At 39.1% G+C, this 27893-nt stretch overlaps 1 long non-coding RNA gene across 2 annotated transcripts; it reads left to right on the top strand.

Moving 5' to 3' along the window:
- Positions 1-933: 933 nt before the first annotated feature.
- On the top strand, positions 934-26936 carry LOC136009304 (uncharacterized). 2 transcript variants are annotated; one of them, XR_010610475.1, is made up of 4 exons: positions 934-1021; positions 20911-20975; positions 25480-25598; positions 26530-26936. It is a non-coding gene; the product is annotated as an uncharacterized LOC136009304 (long non-coding RNA). The 2 variants fall into 2 exon arrangements; XR_010610476.1 differs by having other exon boundaries at positions 25460-25598.
- Positions 26937-27893: the final 957 nt, after the last annotated feature.

Here is a 27893-nt window from a genome sequence, read left to right as displayed (position 1 = left end):
AGCCCTGGGCAAAGAACTACAGAGATCAGAGATGAGGCACACTCTCTTCCTGAACTGTGACTTCTGATGTCTTAAGTAGCTGCTGTAGGTGTTTACCAGGTTTAAATTACTGCTGAATGGCTGACTTGAATGCAGTTGGGGTGTCATTAAAATGTACTAATGACTTATGATTTTCATTGTGTGGCAACAAGGTGTATCACTAGAATGCCTATGAGCTGGGTTATGTCCTCTGCAGTCCAAAGACTACTATAAAGACTATTTTATAGACTATATAGACCATTTTATTTTAATATCATTTTTTTTTAAGCTAGAGTTTAGGGTAAGGTCTGAAAAATAGACCTAACTTGTCTCTGCCTGTAAAAGATGTCTAATGCAGAGCAGCTGTTGACTGTTTATACATGACAGGGCCTGGCAGGGTGGAATATCCTGTTTTGAAATTGAGCCCTGTTACACCTGTAACTATGACTGTGAGTCTGCACAGATGCACTTAATTGTCTTCAGTGGGACTGGAGTTTATGGTTTGGCTCAGCAGGTGAAATTGAGGCAGTGTGGTGATGTGTCAGAATTTACATGTTCAAGCAAACAAACCATGCTTTCTTTATGTGTAGATATGCTTTTCAATGTATACAGGAGTAGAAAGTATATCAAGAAGTCAATTCAGCAACGATGACTCAGAATGTTCTTGGAGAATAGGTATGCAGTGAGCGGATGCTCTTTTTACACAGTATAATTGTCTTGCATGGGAATGTAAGGTTAGCTTTGCTGAAGGAGAAGGTAGGGCTAAGTGTTCACGTTGCTTCAGCATTTGTAGCTACATTGTGTTTGCAGCTGCAAGTATGAGAATGTGCAGCCTGCTGGTGCTTCAAGAGGGTGGGAGTTTTCATCTATTTAGCACTAAGCACTCTGGGCCGTGGGGTTTGCTTAAGAGCAGAAGTGCACATGTGGTGTGGTTTGCGATTGCAAAAGGGCAGGCAGTGTTTGTGTTTAATTTGTTAAAGGCTCTTTTGGGTGGAGATCTAAGGTGAGTTTAGAATGAAACCTGGCTGAAAGGATTGTCTTGGAGCTTATTTTGGAGAAGGTAGGAGGTTGATGTTTTTGACCTGTTTTCATGAGGAAGCCATTAATAAATAAAAGTTAAAAATGATGGTTTGCTGTAGGAAGCAAATAATCTCTTGCAGTTCCAAAGTCTCCAGATTTCAATATCTGGAAACAAGCAAAATAATTAAGTAGTTGGTGTTTTTTATGTTTGTTAATAAGGGAATTTCACCCAAGAAATTGCCTTTTTTTTTTTTTTTTTAACCTTTTTGGGAAGAAGTCTTGCCAGCTGACTTGAGGGGGGATCCATTTTACTGTAGCTCTCTGTGTTGCTATTTCTTGAAAGCTGTCATCGAAGCAGGAAAGACTGGACTGTTTTCTGCTAGAGATGGGAGAAGAGTTGATGGTTATAGAGATGAGATGATATGATGTGGTCTGCTAACAGTGATTTCTGTTGTATAAGCAGAGTGGTGTGGTTTTGAAGGGGAAAAAAGACTAGGCACAGACAGTTCTTCGCCTTTCGTTAAGAATGATATTTCACGCGTATTCTATCGACTCAAAGCTACTCTAAAAACACTGTAGATGAAATAATGTTTTCTTTCTCTTCTCTTCCCCTTCTCCCCCCCCCCCCCCCCCCCCCATTAGTTAAGTAATGAGCCCTAGGCTGAGAAACTCTGTAGGTGCAGGGTCATGTGGCTTACCTGGTAGATCTGTCACCAGAAATAGTAGCCACTTTGTGACTAGGCTCACTACATTAAAGAAGCAATGGTAGGTGAAGCCCTTCTCTGTCAGAGTCCCTGTATGTTTGGAGTGGAAAGCATTCCTCCTGCACTGACTGGCTAGTTGGAAATGGAACATAGTGGCTTGGGATGCTTAGCCCTTCAAGACACTGATGGTGAGACTGACTTGGTAGCCAAATACCTGGGCCATTTGCTTAGAAGAATAAAAATGAGTGCCTAATGTTTAAGATCTTGAGACACCCCTTGTTTAAATGGCATAGGTCAGAGTCTGTAGAGCTGATTAACCCTCTCTGTTCTGATAATAAACCATACTATTTTCTGTGTTAAAGGAGACTAGATATTGCTTACTAATTCTACAGAATGTGCAGAGGAAAACAGATTTGCTGTGGTTAAGATTCAGACTTGCTTTTATTGAGTCAAGTGCCTGTAAACTAGTGTTACATTTGTTTTAGACTGTTGCTCATAATTTCTGTGTATTTTCAATGAATTAGTGTGTAGCTGTCTCCTCGCAGTCTGTACCAAAACTCACTTGTTCTCTTTAGAACTGAAACAGCAGAGGAGTGCTCAGGCAAGTACAGCGAGCAATTCACTAAGCATGTTCTCAAAGTATTGGTACTGTTTACAGCTCTTGATTCATCAAGGAAGATCTTGGTCTTCCCTGGAAACCTAACGCACCCTTGGTATTCTGTTTAAAGAAGGTTTTCAGGTACTGTAGAAAGAGAACAAAGCCTCTGGAAAGGCTGTGAGAAATTGTCTGAAAATTAAGGTTCGAATTCCAAGTTAAATGGACATTTGTCTTGTAGAGTGAATATGCCTCATGCTAGTTATTTTGAAGTCCTGCTGCATGTGCATAATCCTGAGCTGTTGAGTTCAGTGCAGATGAATGATGAATGAAGGTAAGCTACTTGAATTTACAGCTTAATTTAAACAGAAGTACATGCATTACTGAAGGGAATAAAAAAAAAAAAGCATGTGAGTTTATATTCTGGAAAACGGTGATAGTTATTTTACATGAACCCTCAGAACTTGGCCAATGTCTGACTTAGATGGTGAGTTTGCATTCTACAACCCCTCTAATTTTGTTGTACTAGGCCTGAGTTAAAAGAAGTCTGAAGTGTCTTGGTTTGTTTGGGGTTTTTTATTTGGTTGTTTTTTTTTTAGCTCTGATACTGCACACGTGTGACAGCTTTAAATCAAGTAGCCTGCATATGGATAACGATTTAGGAGATTATAAAAGTACTTTGCATGTTTGAGCAAATGGTGGGTAACTTGTAAAACTCTGTAGAATTGGTGCTTCTGTGCTCTATGCCTAAGCTGATTTGTCAAATTGCACATTTAAGAATCTGGCTAAATGCCAGATGCAGCCTAAATGTAGTGAGGGGAGACCTCTTAATGTCTATAATCTAGCTGTTTGCAGCTTTTTAAAACAAACAAGACTGAAGCAGGAAGCTGTTTTTTGCAAGTGAGTCCTTAGTTTTTATCCTGAATAATTCATGGTCATTTGTTTAAAGGATACTTTGTGAAAGTGATTATTTGTTAGATATCTGTAGAAAACAGAAACATTCTGGAAAAACTGCACTGAACAGACCTTATGTGCAAAGAGGTGTGATTGAGGTTAGACTGTACAGCTGTTGGCCATTATAAAGGCAAACTGCTTAAAGTACCTCATACACAGAAGGTTGCAGAGGTGAGGGAGTGCTTTGTCACTGGGCCTGTGGCAACTTTTCACAGGTACCTTTCTGAAAGCACTGTTTGGCTGCAAAGAGTGTTTTGCAGAATGGCTTTTCAAGGAATATAGATTACAAAGATAAAGGGAAGTAAACGTGACACAATCAAATGTATGTTATGACTAGCATCTTATATCAATTAATGTTGAAAGAATGATGTTATGCAACTTGTGTAGATGAGACCAAACACATTAGACTTTTACTTTTTCCTCAGAATCAAGCATTATAGAGCTGTATATAATTGTTTTGTTAGTGTTTTAACTGGTACATATTTGTACCTGAAACTGTCCTCTTGTAAAATAAAAGTTTATGTATCCAAATGTTCTCTATTACAGGAGTTATCTGTTAAATTGACAATTTTTGTGTGTTTCTAAGCTGGAAGGAAAGAAAAAATATCAGTGATGACATATATATAAATCTCAAATCATTGGCAGTTTATTCTAGTGTTATGCGCAGTTGATATGGAGTCAACACATGATAATTTAAAACTTCTAAAGAAAATTGTAGCACTAATTTGTGTACTGAAGCAGCATACCTTGCTTGGAGATATATAGAACAAAGTTTAAGAACTCAGCAGTACAAAGGATAGAAAACCTGTAACGTTGTAGGATACAATTTCTGAAAAAGGTCTCAAGAGATACTAACAAAGAAAGTAGTGAAAACCGGAGGCTGCTAAAGCCTGATATTGATGACACAGCCGCAGTGGCAAGCACGCACGCTCCACAGTCAAAAGCTTCTGTCGAGACTTTCGTTCTCTCTCTGTTCTTTTTTTCTTTTTCTCCTGTTAATGCTTTTCAAGGGCATGACTATCAAGTTTCTAAAGTCATGGCCTGCAATGAGGGGACTTTGGATCCCATCCAAGTCTTTCATTTTATTTAGTAAATGAGCAAGGTTATCACTTCTTGGACTTGATGGTTGTATGAATAACTGAAGAATGTTTACCCTGTTAATATGTATTTTGTGTGATGATGCTTTGAAGATACAGGCAATTGTAACTCTGAGACCTTACACACATTATTCCATGGGACAGATGACTTGTATGGTTTAGCAGTTTAGGTACTGAAGGCAAACAAAATACTGTGGAGACTACAAATGAATGAAATTTGACTGGGACTCAAATTTCTCAGGCTCAAATTAAACATGGATTTTAACAGATGGACAATCCTACCTAATAACTTGGACTTCTTCCCAAATAGTGTTGTCAAGGAATAAATAAACGAATAATGTAATTTTTGCTTTTTTTTGTGTGAGAGAGCAAGCTCTGCAAGGAATGTTCTCCAACTTTTCTTTGTAATTGGAAACTTTGTACTGAAAAAAGGGTTGCTTACCTAACAGTTGCTCTTCAAAATCTGGAACTTTCAAAAAAAATAGACATATACCACCAAATATAGGAAGTGTCATGATAAAAGCAATGTAACATTTGACATTAAATAATCCCTTTCTCTGCAGCTGTTATGCACTTGACCTCCTCCCTTTGAAGTTTATCTTGAAACTTTAAATGGTTTGTATGGAGGAGTTAGAGGAACACATCATCCTGAGCAGGACTGAGACATATTCCCCAAAAACCTAATCCTTGCCCTATGAATTCTGTATAGTTTTTTTCTTTCAACTGAAGTTAGACCAATATTAATTTTCTTTAATCATTACTTTTCTATATATATGTAGTAAGATTTCTTATATAGCTCTTTGTTGTTATGCAGAGTTTAAATATTACATGTTTGATTAGGCCACTAGTTACTCTCTCCAGTTGTTTGAGATGAGGTTGTCTTTCTGGCCTTACAGTTTTTGTGTTGTCTACAGTTTATAAAGCTTTCACTAAAATAATTCTGCATTCTTCCAAGGTGTATCATAGTCAGTCTAGTCACACATATCAGAGATAAGATGTTAATTCATTTAGCAAGTAGCTGTTTTTTTGAGATGCCAGTAAAATCATATGTCCCTTGAGAAGAAGGATTTTTTCCTTGATTTACTCCTATCTCCTCCAAGCCATCCAGCTCTCTCCCTACTTCCGCTAAATGTCAGGAGCTAATGTGTACTCTTAGAGAGACACATTGACCAACTTGGCAACTGTAGACTGGAAAGGAACTGTCTACGGTGGAATTTACAAAGTAGACATTTACAAGTTTCCCTTAGTTATGATTTCTCTAGGTGAGTATTTCCAAAGAGGATGCCTCCAACACCGGAGCGAGGGGAAACACCATGTCTAGAAGTCTCAATTCTGAGCAGCAAGAGCCACCAAGGCAGCCTTGGGTCCTTGGCATGCCTTGACCAGGAGCTCGCAGCTCAGCCCTGAGTGGGTATAAATTATCAGTGATAGGATAAGGGGTAATGGGTTTAAACTTAAACAGGGAAAGTATCAAGTAGATACAAGGAAGAAGTTCTTTACTGTGAGGGTGGTGAGGTACTGGATCAGGTTGTCCAAAGTGATGAATGCTCCTGGCAGTGTTCAAGGTTAGGTTGGATGGAGTCTTGGGTGACATGGTCTAGTGTGAGGTGTCCCTGCCCATGGCAGAGGGTTGGAACTAGATGATCTTAAGGTCCTTTCCAATCCTAACTCTTCTATCATTCTGTGACTCATTAGATATGAAGAATATAAGACATTGAAACCTTCTAGGGTGTTTGAAGGAAGGGCACAATGTGTGCCCAGCAACGAAGTCACGGTAGTTACAACCTTAGCTAGGAGCTTGAGACAGTCAAAGACCCCCAGTATTGTAAAAAGCTTACTATAAGTGAATGCTCAATTCCTACAAAACTGTTCTAGCTAATTTTGGCAAAGTTCTGCATGGGCAGAGAGATTTTACTATTTGTACATATTGCTAAGATAGGGAATCAAGAAGTGTGTATTTCTGACACAAGTTTTAAGGTAATGATAGCAGGTATAACTAAACAATTCTGGGAGTGATTTTTTTTTTTTTTTTCCTATCCCATAAAAGTGTTCACAGAGTGACAAGACATTCTCTCTTAGGAAGCTTTTTTATTTAAAAAGGCGTTCACTTAATTGTGCCAGTAACCAGCATTATAGCTATTCCCCTTGTTGCTTAATGACGCTTTAGAGTGAGGCCACCTTGAATGAAGTTGCCTGTGCCAGATTTACAGAAGCTTGCAGAACAAAAGGAGCTGATGGGCTGAGTTCTAAATAAGAATGTTCAGCTGGGGAACAAAAATAGGCAAAATATGACAAGGAATAATGAATGAGCTGGAAAGTAGTTACTGATATTTAGTGCTATAGAAATGTTTGAGATTGTTTAGTGACATAGATAAAGGGAACAAATGCCTTAAGAAACTGAGGGAGAATTCTGGGTAAGACTTGAGTAATATCAACACCTCCTTTTAATGCAATACAGATTGCTTCAACATGCTTGTGGTTAGCCCTTGGGTTTTGTTTTCTGTTTTGTTAAGTACTGTTGCTTTTTGCTAAGTGACCAGCGTATTCCTAAGGAGTTGCAAACCTTTCAGTCCTTCTCAGGAGGGTTTTTTTTTGTTTGTTTTGTTTTGGGTTAGTTTGTTTGTGGTTTTTTGTTTGTTGGGTTTTTTTTTAATTTATTTTTTATTTTCCTGTAGATTTTGGCACTTCTGTAGCTGTATGGATGGGGGCTGGAAGGAGATAGTGGATTATAGGGCTCTGTACCCTGAGCTGGAAATGTCCCTGTTACACATACTTTTAACTTTTTCCCAGGGTTAGCCCATTGGTCTAGCAATAAATAGTCTGCACTGCAGTTCCATTTGGGGGAATCCTGCAGGGAACAGTCCTCCCAGCAGGAACAGTTTGGTTTGAGGAGTGATTATGGAAACTCTTGCCATCCTATCATGTTAGTTCACAAAATGTTTTGCCAAAGGCATTTTTCACTGCTGAATTTGCACTCTGAAGCTGATGGATGACTGGAGTATCAGTTCATGGAGATTTTTTTAACCCCTTTTGTTGTCCTTGATTATTTGTGGAATCAAGTTTTTGCTAAACTGCTATCTTCAAAAATGCGATGAAGATAGCCACCACTCTTCGCCACCCTTCAGTTATTCTAGCTTGTGGAAAAATCGCATCTTTCCATATTGATACAGCTCAAGAGTTACAATGCAATAATTATCAGTGTCTGTTTTCTCCCTCACTCTGCAGCTTGCACTGATAAAATTGATATGATCTTATTTTTGTTATATCAAAGGCTTCCACATGACTCATAAGAGTTCAGATTTATGGTAGAAAGTTATGATAGACTGCTGGTAGCCAGCCTTTGTGTCAATGTGTCAATGTGGTAATTCCCATTTGCTGAAATTACTCTTGACTGCTTCAGAAAAGTCTGCTGAGTACTGCATGTCTCAGTTTTGTGTTCTAGCTTTGCTAGAACAGCTCCTAGGTATAATTTAGGTTGAGATTCTTAAGACAACTTGTTACTTTGGAACCATTTCAGGAAACAGCTGTGTGGAGCTGCCCAGATATTCTGCAGGTTGCAAAGTGCTGCTTTTCCTAGGATTAACCCTCCCCAGCCTTTGAGGTGGGAAGGGTGGAAAATAGCCAGGTCTGTGTTTCTAACAGTGCCCAGCCTCTGCTTTGGTTGTTCATGGTCCAGCCAGAAGCGTACAGGTTAGATCCTTTGCCTTCATTCGTTTGGTATCCTACAACAGTCTATGCTGTTGGTGTTGTGGATGAATTGAAATGTTCCTGTGGTTGATGAGTTTGTTTTTCATGGGGTGTTTCAGAGTCGAATGAGTTCTGTTACCTACAGAATGGCAGTACCCTGTGAGGCACATGTTGTGCACTGTCTGAGTAATGAGTTCAGCTAAAAAGCCTGCATATTAACTGCTGGTTCTTTTTGAGTTCATTAATGTCCTTTTCTAGGTTTTAGCTTTTCAAAGTTAATGGCTTTGACTGGAGTGATTAGCACTAACCTTGGTGCCTGTGGCAAAGTTAAAATGACATAAAATGTTTTGGAACACAAACTTTATCATGGTCCTCATTATGTGAAATATCACTGTATAAGTCAGCCAAGGACACCTTGATTAGTCTGTAATGTCCTTCTATTAACAGTTTCCTTCCTCCCTTTCTCCCCCAAAGATAGGTATTTATTAATACAAGGTATATAAATGAAGATTTATTTCTTGTGGAAAGCTATAGACATGCTCATGTATTTCTGATTATATAGCAATTTTTGAACCACTGCAAAAGACTAATGACCTGAGGAAAGACATGTGGAGATTCAAAACTTTGCCAACTCTGAATGTATACCATGGTGCTTTTTATGTTGGTTCTACATGAATGAATGTATAATCATGTATTTAATGTGAATATCAAACATTACTCTGGGGTAATGAGGTTTTTTTATTTTGAAAGTGTTGCATAAAGAAATGCAATCTACATTTTGTGTTCATTTCAGCTAAGGTTTTATAGATACTTTTCTGTCTTTTTTTTTTTTCCTTATGAAAATTTAGTAATCTTTGTGTATGTGAAGTACATATAAAAACACATTTATTAACTTTGCATGCATCCAGACTAATTCTAAAATTTGAGCTATAGGTGTGCAAATTAGGGCCTGAAATACTGGATTTTCTTGATGCAATTATAATTTCTGGGAAATGAAACACCTTTACCGTGGATAATAACTAGAGTAGAAAATATTGTATCTATTTATTCTACCCCCCAGCCCCCTCCCCCCTATTTTTTTTCTTAAATGTTTTTTCTAATTGTTTTGATCATACTTGTATTCAGTACACGCTACTCGGAGGAAGTGGGCACAAGGGCATAACTCATACTTCTATATCCAGAGATAACTAATACTTCATAAGGATCTTGTCTAAACAGCAGGAACTGAAACTGGGGTAACAGACTGAGATAGCATTATACAAAAAATGCTCTGTACATGAATTTCTCTATCTTTTTTCCTGTGTGGGAAAAAGACACCATGTAACTTCGGGAGTCACTTTTACTTATTTGAAGTTTCATCTTTGTGTGGACTTCCTATGCTTTTTTTCCTCCGGTTCACTGTAAAGGCAGACCCTTTCCACTCGGTTAATTATTAGCATGGAATACCTTTCCTTCTATTACCTTTATCTATACCTGCATACCATTTTTCTGTGCTTGGGCAATTAATTTGTCCTGCAATACAAGTGTAAGGATCATATAGACAAAGACTCTCCTCCTGTGGATCCACCACCCCCTGCATTGATCAAATGTGCTGAGCACAACCCAGAACTTCTAGGATAGGCTGTATCCATTTATTCCACGCAGGTGATGTGTCTAATGCCAATCTCCAGTGAGGGGTGTGTGTTGTGGTGGGGGTGTCATGTGTGTGAAAAACTTGTTGCTGTAGTTTTCTTGCATATTGAAGTAACTGGTTTGCCACTGCTGTTTCTATTTTCTAGAAAATGCACTACCACAATCTTCATAAAGACCTACTGGGGAGAGGAAGGAGGGGGGCAATGAGTTTTAGAGGACATAGTTCAACAGAAGCCTGAAAAGTGATTGCCACTCAAACAGTGATTATGTCAAGCTGCTAGGAAGTTTTTCTACCTTCTTGTTACAAACCCCACTTTTTCCAGTTTTTAAACAGCTGTGTGTTTTTAAAAGCTCTGGCATAGTTTCATTTTAATTTTTATTTTCTGTTGCTGGATGGAAGAAATTGTATCCATTCTTTTTTCAGGACTCCTTCTAACCTCATAATGGCTTAGTTTTATTAAGAAAGTTCAGCTCTACTCTCTTGTGGGGTAACTTTCAACAACTTTTTTTACATTTATATGCATTCTTCTGTTTTCAGTTCCTGAAACCTATCTACTTAAAATTTAATTGCAATTCTGAGAGGGGCCTTTCCTAGCTTTGTTATGTTAAATATTCATAGCTAATAAAGGGAAATAATGTAAGAAACAGACAAAGCTGGGATTGGCTATCATTACCAAATGGTACCCTGGTAATGCAATGCATAAGTCAGATGTTTAATATGAAAGTGACTGATTTCATTTCTGCATCCTTAGAATCTGTGTTTGATCATGTAATTTTTCAGTAGTTAGCGTAAAATGACTGGTGACAATGCATTTGTTATAAACAGAATTTAATTTAGAGGTAAACAGTAAAATACTGAATGCTGAGGAAGGAAATTAAATTCCTTTTTCCATCTGCTTCTGTGAATTCTCACAGCTATGTTGGGAGTGCAGAAGCATGAACATAAATTATGAGTAAAATGTGTTTATTATTTTAAGTAACAGGTAGCAGTCAGCTTTTAAGGGAGAGTATCTGGTTCTCCTTTTCAATATTAAATTCAGTTTTTGAAAGCATAGAGACTTAACTTTGGGTTTAAAAGTAAAATAGGGCCCATCCTGTATTTCATCCTAACCTTGTAAACCCTAATTTTTATTCATAATGAAGTACCATGGAAGTATAATACTGAGTCTTTCACTTGCTCTTTCTCTCAGCCTTATTTTCTCTCATTCCTTTTCCTGTTCTATAGTAACTGTGTGTGTCTTTGAGTGGTTTGAGTTGAAGCAGCAGAATGAGTGCAGATCATCTTTCTTTTCTTAGGCTCCAGTCTGATGGTGTGGTTCTTGGAATGAAGTAATACGAAAATTGCAATGACAGCAGAAGTGGTACCTTGTGAACAAAATTATGTCTGGTTTTCTATAACTTTTGGTTTAGTGAAACAGCACTTCCCTAATAATGGCAGAAAGCATAAAAATTGGGCAGGAAACCATCTTGACACAGATTTTTTTGGGATCTGCTTTTAGCGAGTCCCACCTTCCATTGACTTTTTGTCTTGCCTGGTCAAATGGGAGGAAGGTTCTGCTTCAAGGATTAATCTGAAGTTTGTGTTGATTTCCACTCCCTGAAACTCTCTTCAGGAGTCAAGACTCAAGGCTGCTGCTTAGGAAGCTTTTTGTTTAAGCTTTCTCTGAAGAGCTAGTTAAATATTGCATATAAATAAACCTGAATTGAACAAGAAGCCTTGTGCAATGTGTCAAGCTTTTCAATTGACCTTGGTTAGCTGCAAAGATAAAATTCTGCTGCTAACTAGATGCCAGATTTCTGCTTATAATACCTTCTTCCTGCTCTGATGACACAGTTTGAGTGTTGTAATGGGATGACTGTAAACACTGCCATAGTTCTTTACCTTATCCTTAGTGTATGGAAAGACACCATATGAACTACATCTTAATAAGAAAAAAAAAAAATCACTGTATGTTTTTGAATTTTGGAGGATTTTAATGTTTCAACATGTGTAAGTGCAGAGCATGAATAGTCTAGACCAACTTTTATGGAAATAATCTTGCAGAGTGGTGAGAGTGTGTTTCTGGACTGTCACAGTTCATAAATGTTTTGTGGCTAATGAATTCCCCAATACATAACCACCTCATACTTCGTATTTCCTGCTTTGGATGGAGAAACCTCCTGAGCACTCCGAGGTACAGAGGGGTAAATAATTTACTGGCTCTTCTCACTTCTAGTTTTGTGGGCAAAGGAGCAAAATACTACTTGCTGTATAAACCCAAGCCTAGATTTTTCCCTGAGTCTGTGCTATTCAAGCAATGCTGTTTGCTCTATCACAGAGAAAAGAAAGAAAGATTTATTTTCAGTGCATTTGGGGAAAATTGTAAGACAGATTTTCATATATAAATGTAATTATAAAAAACATCTCTCCTATAGTGCAAATTAGCTTCTAATAGCAAGTCAGACAATGTGCTGTGACTTGGAAGTATCCTTGCCTTCATGTCTTCACAAGGATCTTATCCTAAATCATTGGAAACTGTAGTTTTATTAACATCACAGTTCTGACCAATACAATTACCTACATTTCTTCTTATCTACACCACAACAGATTAATTTGAAATCTCTACCTGTTTATATTTAAGAATTCTGCTAGGGAAAGGGAGTGCAAGCAACAGTGACTACAAGTAGCTAAAAGCTAAAGAGTGGCTTGTTTGCAGTGCACTTTTTTTCAGTCCTACATCTTTTGAAAAACTTCTAATTTCAGCTTTGTTTCTACTCAGCTTGAAAGGCATTAAAAGTAGAAATTTACCAGAGTATGTGGGGAAATGGGGAGGATTGAAAATCTGGGACACTTCAGAAAAACTCACAAAAGAAGCTTTTCTCATTAAAAATGGATGTTATCTAAAGCGCCTTTGTGAATGAGTCCTAAACCCTTATCTATTTTTTTAATGAAAAATAAGCCTCCTCCGGATGCTTTTGAAAATAAAGCTATGCTCCTAAATTGCTTGACACTTGATGGAAGTCAGTTTAATTGAACACAGATTATTCATAGTTCCAGACCTTCATCATGAAGTAGGAACATGGAGAGCAGCACCCCTGCTACATAAAATCATATGCAAGAGGTGCCAAAGCTATGCGAGAACAACTAAATGTGTGCATAAAGTAGCTATACTTAAATACATGCATAAAGACAGTATGTTCTATAGAGACTTTTTACAGACTATGAACTTGGACAATGAGCAGAAATGTTGTCTTCCTAAATATGCAGACTTGTATAACTTTTTGGCAGAATTCTGTAGTAGTTAATAATAGACATTTCCTTTCCTTACCCTCCCCTTTCTCTATCATTTAGCGTGCATTTTCAAGTCATGAGGCCATGAAAGTCTGTCACCAAACTTTAAAAAAATGGTACATTTTGATGATAGTTTCATAGTACAGTTTGTGTTGCAAAGGACCTTAAAGATCCTGTAGTCCCAACCCTGCTGCCATGGGCAGGGACAATTACTACACCAGGTTGAACACTTTCAGGGATGGGACATCCACAGCTTTCCTGGGTAGCCTGTTCCAGTGCCTCATCACTCTCTCAGTGAAAAATTTCTTCCTAACATCCAATTTAAATCTACCCTCTGTTAGTATAAAACCATTCCCCCTTGTTCTGTCACTACATGCCCTTGTAAAAAGTCCCTCTCCAGCTTTCTTGTAGGCCTCCTTAAGTATGGGAAGGCTACTGTAATGTCTTCCTAGAGCCTGCTCTTCTCCAGGCTGAACAAGCCCAACTCTCTCAGCCTTTGTTCATAGGATAGGTGCTCCAGCCCTCTAATCATCTTTGCAGCCCTCTGGACTCACTCCAACAGGTCCACATCCTTCTTGTCTTGCGGGCTACAGAGCTTAACACAGTACTGCAGGTGGGGTCTCACGAGAGCAGGGTAGACCGGGAGAATCACCTCCTTTGACCTGCTGGTCACGCTGTTTTTGATGAGGCCCAGGATACAGTTGGCTTTCTGGGCTGCAAATTCAGATAGCTGGGTCATGCTGAGCTTCTCGTCAATCAATACCCCGAGGTCCTCCAGACTGCACTTGGAACCAGGTGTCTATCTCCTCCTCAGCTTCCCTGATGCTAAGCATCCTCCTCACCACCTCCTGCAGCTCAGCCACCCTGCAGGAGGTCCTGTCCTTCGTCTGGACACCCCTTCTGCAGGCAGGTCAGCTGCCTGTGCTGCCCGGGAGAAAAGGTCTGTGCACTTCCTGAATCCCAGGGTCTGTCCTACAGCCTCTCCCTTAATGTGTAACATTTTTCTCTTGCCTAACTAGCTTATATAGGAAGCTTCTTTTTGTATTTTGAATAGAAAAGAGGTAAGGATAATATAGTATGAAAAGCTTACAACTAATACTCCTTCAACTTTTTCTTTTTCGTTTTTTTTTTTTTTTAACTAAAATTATGATGATCATGTAACCTCTTTTTTTTTTTTTCTTAATGTAGACAAAGTCTGCTCTTTATTCTGTGATTGCTTTGTCCACATGTTTTGTGTTGTTTTCTGTGTGATTACACCTTGAAAGGTTATTGCAGAAGTAAAATGACTGTTGTCTTGCAAAAACCTTAGGGAAACCTGCAGGCGACAAATAACAGTTAAAAGCATATACTGGTGCTCTGCCATTAAAGAAAAAATGTAGAGTGCTACTGAAAATGTTAACAAGATGAAAGAGGCTTTTCTGTTCCACCAAGCATTGAAGCTATCATGTCTGTGCATATATTCTTAAAAATAAAATTAACTTTGAGGAAAAAAAGCCTCAGTAAATGCAGAACATCAGTCTCTAGGTAGAGGGTTGTAAAGACCAGGAGCCACAGATGTTTTTATAAAGTTGGGAGCATGAGGAAATCGTTTCTGGGCTTTTTCTTTAGCCAAGGCCCGTGACTTAGCCCTCCACAAGATTTAATCTTAAGTGCATCAGTGCATCTCTGAAAGTACTTTTTCATTATGATTTTCTATGTCTCCATATAAAATCTACTCACTTTCTTTGCCTCCCTTTCCAGTGGCTTACTATGGTTGCTGCACTGTTAGCATGATGCCAGAAGGGAGGAGTATGTGGTCAAATGTGTCCTTATGGTTAGATGTCATGTTTTTGAAAACAGAGGAAAGATGTGGAAACTCGTAAAGGAAAAGTTATGGCAGCATTGCCTATGAACTCACATAATTCAATGCCCTCATCTATCTGTTTATTTATTTAACTGTAGTTTGGGGTTTTTATTGGCAAATCCACAAATATTGTAAAAACATGTTTTTATTGTTGGTTTCCCCATCCCTCAGTTTATTTAACAAAAAATACTGGACAGCTCACCTTACATTTATCATACACTTAAATGTGTGTTGAAACTCTGATCCAGATAGAATCTGTTAAAAGGGTCCTATTCAGTCCAGTGAGGGCAAGACTTTTGCTGGTGCTACCCAAGTCCAGAAAGCCTGCAGAGCAAGACCCACAAGAGATCTGCAGTTTGAGGAGGGGATGTCAGTGTAATGAGACAGCCAACAGATGCAGTAGTTCATGAAAATGGGGACAAAGTAAGGGACACTCAGTTAAAATAGTGCCACAGTAACAGTCTTAGATGTGGTGATAACACACCACAGAGCAGTTTCTGCCCTGCTATGGTAGAGGCACTGACATAGACTGAGCTTTAGAAGGAGGATGCAGCTTTTGAAGTCACAGGCTGCAGCGAGTGCCTGGGGCCTGCCTCTGATACCAGGAGAGATCCTGAAGTGAGTTGAAAACTAGCCGAATGGCCAGTCCCTGAGGGTGTCAGTCCTTGGGGATAATTCAGAAGCCATCTTGATATGGTCCTGGGCAGCTGGTGTAGGTGGCCCTGCTTGAGCAGGGCATTGGACCCGATTACCTCCAGAGATCCCTTCCAACCTCAACCATGCTGTGTTTCTGTGATATTTGTGCATAAATAAAACAGAAGTTGTACTCTGAGGCCTACTGGAAAGGTCAAAAAAGATAAATGTGAATGAATCAGAGAGTCTGAAAGAGCCACAGAACAACCAGGGTAACTCAAAGTCAGAATTTATGGCAGGATTCCAGAAAGAAGACCGTTTATTATGATCCCTAATGCTTGTTCTTTTCTGTGTCCAACTGGGAGTCTTCCCTACTATTTGTTGTCTAGTGCAGAAGCTAAGCATGAAATTAGTCATTGTAAACTTCCTTTGCTCAGTTCTTAACTTTGACCTTCTGCTACTTAAAAGTGGTAGACATAATGGTTTACATGAGATAATAACAAAAATTGATTGGGCATAGTTTTGCACAAAAATTGAAATTGGAAATCTGCAAGCTCTGGAGAATACTGGAGAATCCTGTATGAGTGTGTTCAACACCCTCACCTCCTCTCTGCACCCTACTAAACAAAAATCCCAAACCCCACATCCTAGCAATTACCTCTGCTCTTTACTGTAAGTGGTCTGGCATAGAGAAAATTGAGTTGGAAGGCAATGGCAATCCATTCTCTTCTTTCAGCAGTGTCACTCTTAACAGCAGGAAGAACTTGGGAATTTTATACTTCGAAATCTTCATTTGAATTAATCTTTGCAATATGCAGAATAGTTGAATCCCTTACAAGTTGCATTGAGTAAAATAATTGCTGACACTCAGACACTGACACTTCAGGATTTTATTGGAAATAAAGCAATGCTTTGGCTGCACACAAATTGGTAGGTCTTCAATACACCCAGGAGAGATATATAATCTCTAATTAAAAAGAGATTTTTGAGATAAAGACTTCCAATGTCAAACTGTAGATTTATGAGATGTATTGCATGTAGCAGGACAGAGTATTTTATGGTTTTGGCTGAAATTAATTATAAGACATTTTCATACGGTACAATCTCAGGTGTTCCAGTCTGAGGACAAGTGTTCTGTGGAGCATTGCCAGCTGTTCTGCAGGGCTGCTCCTTTCCATGGGGAAAGCATCTGTCAAACTACAAAAGCATCACTTTCTGCTACTAAAAACTATATTTTGGATGTGTGTGCATGCATGTACTTCTCTGTTCCTTAACCTTTTTTATGACCACGAAAAATAGAGAGAGAACACCAGTAAAGAAACTGGCAGGCTATTGGAATTCTAAACGAAACAGGAGTGTTGGAGTAGACCTTGTGGGAATGAGTTTTAAAGAATGTTTATGCAGTGAACTGAATGAGATAATGATGTCTTAGAAGTAGTTAAATTCTCTTTGCGGTGGGCACTTGCACCTGGTTAAAGGTATATGAACAGGTGCACAGAAATGTGCTTTGGAATGGACTGACTGACTTTGTCTCTATTTTTGAAAGCTTTTAACCTGCTTTAAGAAGACAGTGAGGTGAAGTTAAACAGGTCAAAAGTAGATTACACCTTATAGGTGTAACCTATAGGTGTAACCTTACAGGTTTTAACTATTGATACATATTGAAAACATAATTTCCTTAATCTTTACTGTTGTAATCTGTGGTAGTGTAAAAGAATGTTTCCTTTTTTTATATATATATCGCCTCAAGAGCGTCTAATCCAAGGATAGTTTTGAACCCCATTGCAATGACATGAATGATGAACCATGGGGCAGTGTTTTCAGGCTTAGCAGAAATATGAGTGAGCTAGAGACCATAAGCATTGCAAGCAGCTGTGTTTGACTGGATGGCTAGGAATGACAGATTTATTACAGGTAAGTTCATAAAGGTCTCCATGGTTCTAACACCAGTGTGAATATATTGGTTGTAGGTGCTGTGTTTCAGAGACATAAAGAAGAAAGACTGTGTTCTCAAGAGGGATGAGAGAACCATAATGTCATATGCACAAACTGACTGGCATTTACAAGCAAGGCTACAGATATGTCTTACTAATGGACTTACTCAGATATGAGCAAAACAGTACTACAGACAAGATGTGAACCAGAGCAGATCAGTTTCAGTGATCATTAAAGCTGAAGGAAAACCAGGAACTGACAGGTGTATGTTTGGAGAAGTGATGCACAAGTTTAATTTTATTAATTTGTTATAAAGTGGACAGAAACTTTTGGGATGCTGTCTTTGGGGAAAAAACCTTTCTCAAGCATTTATTGAATTAATTGGGAAAGTAAACTGTTGTTTGTTGTTTTTTTTGTTTTTTTTTTTTTTTTTTAACATTGATTTTTACTTTCTAGTATCTTTACTAACCAAGAGCTGATGCTGATGTCTAGAAGTCCTATTCTTAGCCATTACAAAGATAATAGTTATCTGAACTGGCCAATTACAAGGAAATAAGATTTTTCCACGTCAAGAGCCCTGGAAAATCTACACCACAGGAGCATACGTACTAGGTCAAAGCAATGTCCAGTATTTTGCACACATAACACACTTAAGATACTTGAACATCTTCACTGATGGCTCTGACTTGGTTAATGTGGAAGAGGAAGCAAGATAGGAGAGACAATGCAATACATGGTGTAGATCAATTAATCCTTCTGAAATTTGGGCCATGTCAGCCTGTGCAAATCAATGTGGTGTTTCTCATCATCAGGAATAACTGTTTCTGGTAGTTCAGGGATGGGAACTACTCCCTGCTTTTAGGAATACCCTATTTTTTGACTAATCTTCCTTACTGGAGATGATTCATGTCACCAGCTGAAGGCAGATCTGCACTGCTTACTGAGAATGAAGGGTGTGTCTGAACAGGTACCTTAACGGGACTTCTTGCGGCATTACCTAACCTGCGTTTCTTCTTGTAAGAGTCCAGCAGGTGTGTGAAGGACTAAAAATGAATCCTTATTTTATATTTGTGAAGAAGTCAAATCAAATAGCTCTCAGGTTTTTGTCACTCTCACTTCTGTCAAGCAAACGATGAGGTTTCTTCGGTTTTGGGTTTCCTTGCCTGCTGCAGAGAAAGCAGCATTTTATACTATTGAAATCATGTTTGAGGCTATTCTTGGTTATGGATAGTGCAAGGTGGTAGTAAGTTTATGAAGGACAGAGCCTAAATCTAAGCTAATTAAGGAAGCATGCTTTCTCCTATTGTCTTGTTACAGTGGGAGTGTTTACCTAGATTTTTAGTAGTTTCTCTGCTTTAATGAAACAGATGGTATTCTACTGTGGTTGTAAAATCAGAATTTAAACTTGAAATGTCCTGGGATGAGATTTGTTTTTTTGCTGGTTTTTTTTGGTGTTTTTTTTTTTTTTTTTGGGGGGGGGGGGGGTTTGTTGGCAGTGGGCTGGTGGGGTTTTTTTTTTTAGGTTTGGTTTTTTGGTTGTTTTTTTAAGAAATGGGTTATGATTCTATCTGAAAATACAAAAAGATGTAAATGTGTCTGAAGCTTTTCTTTTTGACAAAAGCTGTTATTTCAAATCAGGATGAATTATTAAGTCTATAATTATCAAAAAGCCTCTTTAAACACTCCTGTTTCATTCAACAAGAACACTTGCATGACAGTGTTATTTTACAAAATCTGAATTTAAACCATGCAGAAATACGCAGTAAAACTGTATACATAAGATAGCTGTAGGAATCTTCATTCAGCTCTGCAACTCATTTTTCTGTAGATTGGAAGAAACTTTCTGATGTTCTCTCCCTCCAGTGAATCTGTTGTGAATACATGTGTGTGGTGTTTTTTTAATTCATTAGAAAGTCTGATTTTTCATGAAGGTCATTCATTTTCATGAAGAGCCAAGGAAGTACAATCATATTAATGTGAATACCTGAAGTTAAGCTTAACAATATAATGCCGGATGATGTAATGCAAATCTTCAGAAACCTGGTTTTGTGCCCAAACTAAAGTAGCAAATGGTAATAAAATGTAATCTCCAGTGATATTTCAGCATGTCTCCTCTTTGGCTGTCTCAAAGTACAGCACAAGACCTGTGATGGATTTGCAGTGGGATATTGTAATTTTTCTTTCTTGGGGTGTGTGTGAGAGGAGGAAAAAATTCTTTTCTGGTCCTGCTGTATTCTTTTACACAAACCATCTTCTCTCTTGCTAATAGAATCATGGAATAGTTTGAGTTGTAAGGGACCTTCAAAAGTCATCTAGTCCACCCTCCCTGCAATGAGCAGGGACATGTTCAAGTTATAGTTTTCGTTGTTATCTCAAAAAGTGGTTTAGTGAAAAATCACTTAAAATAAAATCTGAACTGTATTTTTCTGAACTGAATAATCTGCATGTATTCCTTCATATCCACTACTTAGATGATTACATTCAGGCATATGTCTTTTCTATGCATGGCTGATAAAAAACATTTTTTTTTATGGAGAGTCTTTCAGATGGAAAGCATGAAGCTGCTTCTGAGCACAGCACTTCAGCTGTGTGTTTCCTGCACAATTACCTGTTTGGTTTGGGTTTTGTTGGGTTTTTTTGTGGGATTTTTGTTTTTTCTTTATTTTTTTGTAGTTTGCTGCCCACTATAAAATGATTCATGGAAAGCTTTGTCTGACCTTTTTCCCAGCCAAAGAAGTTATGCTTTCTCAGTGTCACTAAGTTACAATGTATGTTGAACATAATAAAAAGTGAAACAAAGTGATGGCTTCAAATTGCTTTTCCTTAGTTTGAATTGGCTTATATAGGGCTTTTATATTTCTGTGTACTTCCAGAGGTTTGTTTTCACTGCTGTAAAGAATCATGAAGAACCAGGTAAGCAGATGACAGATAGACTTGTGATCTGCAGTTGTCTGAAGAGCTCCACTTCGTAGCACTGTGTTTTGATGCTGGAGAGATGGTCGATTTTCTTTCTTTTCTTCCTTTTCTTTCCTTTCTTTTTCTGTTCCTTTTCTTTCTGTCAAAGTACAGTTTTATTTTAAAATAAAAAGGAATATTACAGTGAAGTCACACAGTGCCAAATCCAGAGAATAGGAAAATATTAGCTCTTCCAACTTTAGCTCTGGTAATCATAGAAAATGTAATCCAAATTTCAAAGATGGAAAACGATATCGACATTAAAACACTATCATCTGATACTACCTAGTAACTGATTAGGTAGATTGCTCTGGGTTATAAAAAGTGAACAGCATTGCTTTATGTTGAGATAGTAAGTATAAACTGCACTGTGGATCTCAGCTTATTATTGCAGGCACACTGGACAATTGAAGCTCCTCATGTGAGCACTCAGACTTTGTTGTATTCTTAAACTGTGCAACACATCTATTGTGCCAGGAGTGTTGACCTAGAAAAATAATGCTGTTTTCTGTCAAGTCTGTTGCTACTCTTCTTCTCATATGAGAACCTCTCACTTTGTTTTCAAGATAATTCACAGAACTGCAGAAGCACAAGACTCAAGCGTACCAGGAGGCACTGAAATCCTCAACAGGTATTCTTAGCTTTGCTCTGAGACAGTAGCTGATAAAATAAATTACTACTGTGCTTTCAGTTACTTCCTTTCAAAATGCTGTAGTTGTAAACAATTGCTACGTAAGGTCAGTGGAAATCTATTGGAAATATTTCAGAATTTAGTAGACCTAGAGAACCAAGGCTCTAAACAACATAAACTACTTCAACTGCTCAATGGAATTCCTCTGGTGACCAAAAGCATTGTTAACATAATAAAGGAGGGTGCTGGGGAGGAGCTGGGTATCAGGAGCTCTCCATTGCCAGGGGTTTCTCTGGAGTGGGAAGTTGATCTGTTTCCTCAGGGGCTTTCTAGACCTTGGAGAAAACTGTCACATCAGGGAATAATTTGACCAGAAAGTAGACTTAGGGAATTCACTAAAAAGTAATGTGATGTTACTCATGTAACCTAATGTTTTTGATCTGTGAACCTGGGATGTCTGACTATTTGTTTGAATGTGGTAGTATAACAGAGATAAGGGCAAGCTGTACACTAGCACTGCACCTTTTTGCTAGCAAATCTCTAAAATTTGTCTTTTCCAACTGAAGATTTTTTTCTTAATTCCAAATCAAATGTAAGGGGCTTAACTAGAACACTTACAATAATTTTAACTACACTGAATTAGAATCGTAGAATCATAAAATCATAGAATAGCTAGGGTTGGAAAGGACCTCAAGATCATCCAGTTCCAACCCCCCTGCTATGGGCAGGGATACCTCACACTAAACCATCCCACACAAGGCTTCATCCAACCTGGCCTTGAACACTGCCAGGGATGGAACACTCACAACCTCCCTGGGCAGCCCATTCCAGTGCCTCACCACCCTAACTTAAAACCTAACGGGTTTAAGTTTTAACCCGTTACCCTTTGTCCTGTCACTACAGGCCCTGATGAAGAGTCCCTCCCCAGCATCCCTATAGGCCCCCTTCAAGTACTGGAAGGCTGCTAAGAGGTCCCCACGCAGCCTTCTCTTCTCCAGGCTGAACAGCCCCAACTTCCTCAGCCTGTCTTCATGCGGGAGGTGCTCCAGTCCCCTGATCATCCTCGTGTCCCTCCTCTGGACTTGTTCCAACAGTTACATGTCCTTTTTATGTTGAGGACACCAGAACTGCACACAATACTCCAGGTGAGGTCTCACAAGAGCAGAGTAGAAGGACAGGTTCACCTCTTTTGACCTGCTGGTCACGCTCCTTTTGATGCAGCCCAGGATACGGTTGGCTTTCTGGGCTGCGAGCGCACACTGAAGTCTGCTCATGTTCGTTTTCTCATTGACCAGCACCCCCAAGTCCTTCTCTGCAGGGCCGCTCTGAATCTCTTCTTTGCCCAGTCTGTAGCTGTGCCTGGGATTGCCCCGACCCAGGTGTAGGAGCTTGCACTTGTCATGGTTGAACTTCATAAGGTTGGCATCAGCCCAACTCACAAGTGTGTCAAGGTCCCTCTGGATGGCATCCCTTCCCTCCAATGTATCAACCGAACCACACAGCTTGGTGTCATCGGCAAACTTGCTGAGGGCACACTCAATCCCACTGTCCATGTCAGCGAGGAAGATGTTAAACAAGACCGGTCTCAACACCGATCCCTGAGGGACACCACTCTTTACTGGTCTCCAGCCGGACATCGAGCCATTGACCACAACTCTTTGTGTGTGGCCATCCAGCCAGTTCTTTATCCACTGAGTGGTCCATCCATCAAATTGATATCTCTCCAATTTAGAGAGAAGGATGTTGTGTGGGACAGTGTCAAATGCTTTGCGCAAGTCCAGGTAGATGACATCAACTGCTTTACCCTTATCCATCAATTCTGTAGCCCCATCAAAGAAGGCCACCAAACTGGTCAGGCAGGATTTCCCCTTAGTGAAGCCATGCTGGCTGTCACCAAGCACCTTGTTGTTCTTCATGTGCCTTAGCATGTTGTCCAGGAGAATGTGCTCCAAGATTTTGCCAGGCACAGAGGTGAGACTGACTGGTCTGTAATTCCCCGGGTCTTCCTTTTTCCCCTTCTTGAAAATGGGGGTTATATTTCCCTTTTTCCAGTTGTCGGGAACTTCACCTGACTGCCATGATTTTTCAAATATGATGGCCAGTGGCTTAGTAACTACATTTGCCAGCTCCTTCAGGACTCATAGGTGGATTTCATCAGGTCCCATGGACTTGTGCACGTTCAGAATTTTAAGATGGTCTCGAACCAGATCCTCTCCTACAGTGGGCCCAAGGTCTTCATTTTCACAGTCTCTGTGTCTACATTCTAAGAACTGGGTGGTGCAGTCAGAGCCTTTGCCAGTGGAGACCGAGGCAAAGAAGTCATTCAGAACCTCAGCCTTCTCCAAATCCTGTGTAGCCAGTTCTCCTGAGAGCTTCCTCAGGGGGCCTATGTTGTTCCTTAACATCCCTGGCCAAGTTTTATTCTAACTGGGCCTTAGCCTTCCTAACCTGGTCCCTAGCTTGCCGGACAACATCCCTGTACTCTACCCAGGTCGCCTGTCCTTGCTTTCACTTTTTATAAGCCTCTTTTTTCCTTTGAATTTTCCTCAGCAGCTCCTTATCCATCCAAGGAGGTCTCCTGGTCCTCCTGCTGCACTTCCTTCTAGTTGGGATGCAGCACTCCTGAGCTTGTAGAGGAGTAGTAGCAGAGGTTGAAGGCGTGTGGTGTAGCACTTTTTAATACTTGTTGACTTACAACTTGAGGAATACAGGATGATTGTGAAGGTCTACAGAGAAGTAATAAAGACGGTAGGGTGTTCAAGGAAGATGTGAAGCAGAACAAGACAAAGATACTGAAGCTGGAGAAAAATCAAAATTCAGATCAAGTAAAAACACAGTAAAATGCATTATTTTATAGTTACATAACACTGCATCTGAAATATTGCAAAGAAGAAGATAAACCTGCTAACCTGGGGTCAATAAATAGATTTCTTTAGAACAGATAAAAACCAAAAAGTTCCATAGTCCTTGTAGGAATATCAGTCTATCTGAATGACATTACATTCTTTAATAATTGAAAGTGAACTAAATTCCCACAGCAGAAATATGTTTAAATTCTCTAGGATAGGATTTTAGAAGTTATGTCAGACTTTATTTTCCTTCTAATTCAAAACTGAAGTTAAGAAATGTTTTTGAACCTTAATGTTTCAACTGTTAAAACTTCCTGTTATCTGTTTACATGAAAACACTTATTGTTTTGTGTTTCTATGCCTGAGGTTATATTATCTGCAGCATTTTACTATCATCTGCTGTTGTTGCTGTAAAAAGGAGAAGGTTAAGATTGTTCTAAAAGTATTTGCACAGGGAAGAAAACCTCAGTAACAAAAGAGTATTTCAGTAAGCTCTAGGCAGTATAGAAAGAGACAGTGTCTCAAAAGTGAAAAAGTAAAAACCAAACAGGCAAAAAGCAAATAAACAACAAAACAGTAAACTCTTGGAGAAAATGAGGCGAGTTATGAAAGTTTCAGGTCATCCTGATTTACTATTATTTCCTAAACAAACAAGAGCAAGGTTCTGATTAGAATAAAGAAATATTTCAGGGGAATCTTTTCACCTAGTTGTGCAGGATATGTGTGTGTGTTCTCCTAGCTGGATAGGAGGAAATATCTCCTGATGATGGCATTTGAGATTTGGAAAACTGATTACATTCCTAGTCTTATCATGTGCAAAGTAGGGTGAGGGTGAGGAGAAGGAAAACCGGAGTCAATCTTTGTCATAGTTGACAGAGACCTTATTTTTTAACCTTTAGCTCACAGATGAAAGACAGTAACTCAGGGTAGCTAAAGCCACCCATTTGGCTACTGCTTTATATTGCTGTATTTCTTTGATGTTTGGTATCGTTGCTAGGTTAAATGTGATCACCTCTGCCTGTAGGATGTTAGTAAATCCTGTGGCTGGAATGAAGTCTTAGATGTCTCTCCCTCCCTCTCCCTTCTTCTCTTCCTGCAAGAAGCACTAAAAACACTATTCTTCCACAGTTCTGTTGAGCTGCTCTTCAGAGAAAGGTGTAGATTCAAACAAAACACTTCTGAGGGTATTTTTTGTTTGTTATGTTTGATCCATAATGAATAAATAATGGTTATATGCAACACGACTAAAATGACGCAACTGTATTGTCATCACTGGAGCTCAACAAAACAAATTTAATGGCAATACCTATGTTTAGATTGCAGAAATGTTTTGTGCTTGAATATACACTTTAATAAGACTTGGGGGCTGTTTTTTGGTTTTCTTTTTTCTTTCTACCATTGCTCCCCTATTTTTGCTTAATACATCATTTGGTAAGATGTGATTAACTCAAACCAATAGCAACTTATTTCTGTGGGAAACAATAGGTATTTGAGATTTTTACTTATACAAAACTACTCCTAATGCTCATCCAAGTATAAGGGAATATTTATCTGGAAAAAATAACACCTTATTTGAAGTACTAATACTCAAGTAGTTCAAGACTGTGGCCTCCCCTTGAGCCTTCTTTTCTCTAGGCTGAACCCTGTCTTCCTAGGAGATGTGTTCCAACCGTTGGATCATCTTTGGGGCCCTCCGGACTTGCTCAAGAAGGTCCACATCCTTTTTATGTTGGGATCATCACTGACATCATCACTGTGGTGATCTTGTGAAGAGGTTGGTGCGACAGCACAAGCTTGTGTTCTACAGGGACCAAAGGCATGGCTGGAAAGCTATAATCATTTGGATAGGGCAATTCATTTAACACTTCTGCATCAGGATCTGTCCTATTTGTGCTATGCCAGTATTTCATCAAATGGGCACAGATTTTAAGTTTTTATAGGTAAAAAAAGAAAAATCAACAATGTGAAGTTGATCTGGAATTTAATATGAAACAGTTCAAGACTTTGTGGCATTATGGAGAGATTCAGTGTAGAGCTATTATAGATCTTTGAAAGCAGTGCAAATTTCCACTGCATTTTCAGATATATATTATAGTGCTACCCTTGTTTTGGCAGTTGCTCTCTAGGGACATATAAATAATGCTACAGAAAAATATTTTTCTGTTAAATGCATAATGGAAAAGCACACTCAGTGGTTTGCTGACAGAGATGAGGACTGATACAGATCCTCCAGTAGCTGCAAGTGGGCTTATCTCTCAGTGAATGCTGTGGAAGTGACAAAACCTGTAGTAGCTCAGGAAAACTTTTACTTTTTTATCAAAATCTCTTTAGCTTTGAAGGAGACCTGGGGAGTCTTTCAATGTGTGCAGTTTGTGTGTAGTTAGATATGTTTTCAAAATGTCTACCTAGTGGAGAACATCTAGTGCAGTTGTGCCAGGTAAAAAATCAGACCAAGCCAAAATTAATGACTAGAGAGGTGCTTTCACTGGAAGGTCTGTTTTAGGCATGCATTTCTCAAGAGCAGTGGGCTGTGTCAGTTGCCTTCACCACTGAAAGAACAAGTGAACTCTGCTGAACTGAGCAGTATCTTGCTGTTGCTCTGAACCTTTTGACAGAAAGGTCTATGTTTTGACTAAGCTTGACTGATTTTGGTTTTTTTTTTTCATGCCTGTATAAAATTTACTTTCCTTATCTGTCTTTTTCAGTTGCCTCAGACTATTCAAGTGATGTGACTCTACCGGTTTTGGCTGGTATGGAGTTAATTTTCTTCATAGTAATTCATATAGTGCTATGTTTTGGATGTTTTGGTTATTGGTGGGCAGTGCTTACATAATGTCAACAACCTTTTGTTTCTCAGACTGCTCTTCTAGCGAGTAGGCTGGGGAAGCACAAAGAGTTGGGAGGGGACACAGCTGGGGCAGCTGACCCAAGGAATATCCTGGACCGTATGAAGTTGCACCCAGTGATAAAAGCTGGGGGAGTAGGAGGAAGAAGGAACATTAAGAGGAGAGGGTGACACTGGGAGCAATTGCGTTTGTTTTCCCAAGTAACTGTTACACATGATGGAGCCCTGTTTTCCTGGAAATGGCTGAAAACCTACTTGCCCATGGCAATGATGAATGAATTCCATGGTTTTTGCTTTATCTAATAAACTGTCTTTATCTCAAACTATGGGTTCTTGCACTTCTATCCTTCCAATTTTTGCCACCATCCCACAATAGGGGAGTGAAAGAGCAGCTGGGTGGTTCTTAGCTGCCCACCGGGCTTAAACCAAGACAGTAGTTCAGTCTTTCATACTGTGGATGCAGTATCCCTACTCAAGCAGTGCATGAGAATGGAGCAAGACTTTTGGATATAGACAGTGTCTGTGCTAAAGCACACATGCAATAATGTGCCTGTTTTTTACTGTCCTGCATATCAGTTTCACATTGTCTGCTGACATTTTTATGGGGAATTATATTGGATGACTGTGGGAACCGTGTATTGTATTACCTTCTAAAAGTGGTGTCATTATTTATGTCAGGGTAGCTCACTTTGTAGTCTGGACACATTCTTTAGTGGCTAGAAAGCTAACGGTTTAAAGATCATCTTATGTTTTAAAAGGGACTCGTGTTTATGCCATAGGGAAGGTAGTGGTGGTCTCTTTTTTGTCTACTGGTTTCCTCTAAGGCCTACATTAAAAAGCCTGAGACACTAAATCACATTTATGCCAAAGGAACCAAGCACCTAACCTTACTCCTTGAGATCTTATGTGAAAATGATTCATTTTTAATGATCTGGAAAAGGAGTCATGTGAAACAGAAGTTACTGGCCTGCTCTACTTGAATGCTAGTTGACTTTGTAACTAGCCAGCCATAAACAGCAGGCTAAATATGAAGTGTTCCAGCTACTGCTGTTTCTAGTTCTGGGATACAGTCTGTAGTTAGCCCAAAATTTATTATTAAAAATTACTTGATCTTTGGTTTGCCATTCTTTGTGTCTTCAGAGTAGCTGTGCTAAAAGCATACAACATGCTGTATAAAAGCCAGCTGCTGCATTTGTTTACTTGCATTTGTCCCAGTCTGTGCTA

This window comes from Lathamus discolor, chromosome 2 (assembly GCF_037157495.1).
Source record: "Lathamus discolor isolate bLatDis1 chromosome 2, bLatDis1.hap1, whole genome shotgun sequence".
NCBI classification, from domain to species: Eukaryota; Metazoa; Chordata; class Aves; order Psittaciformes; family Psittacidae; genus Lathamus; species Lathamus discolor.
The sequence above is the reverse complement of the archived record's forward strand: the minus strand, read 5'-3'. Positions and strand labels throughout refer to the sequence as shown.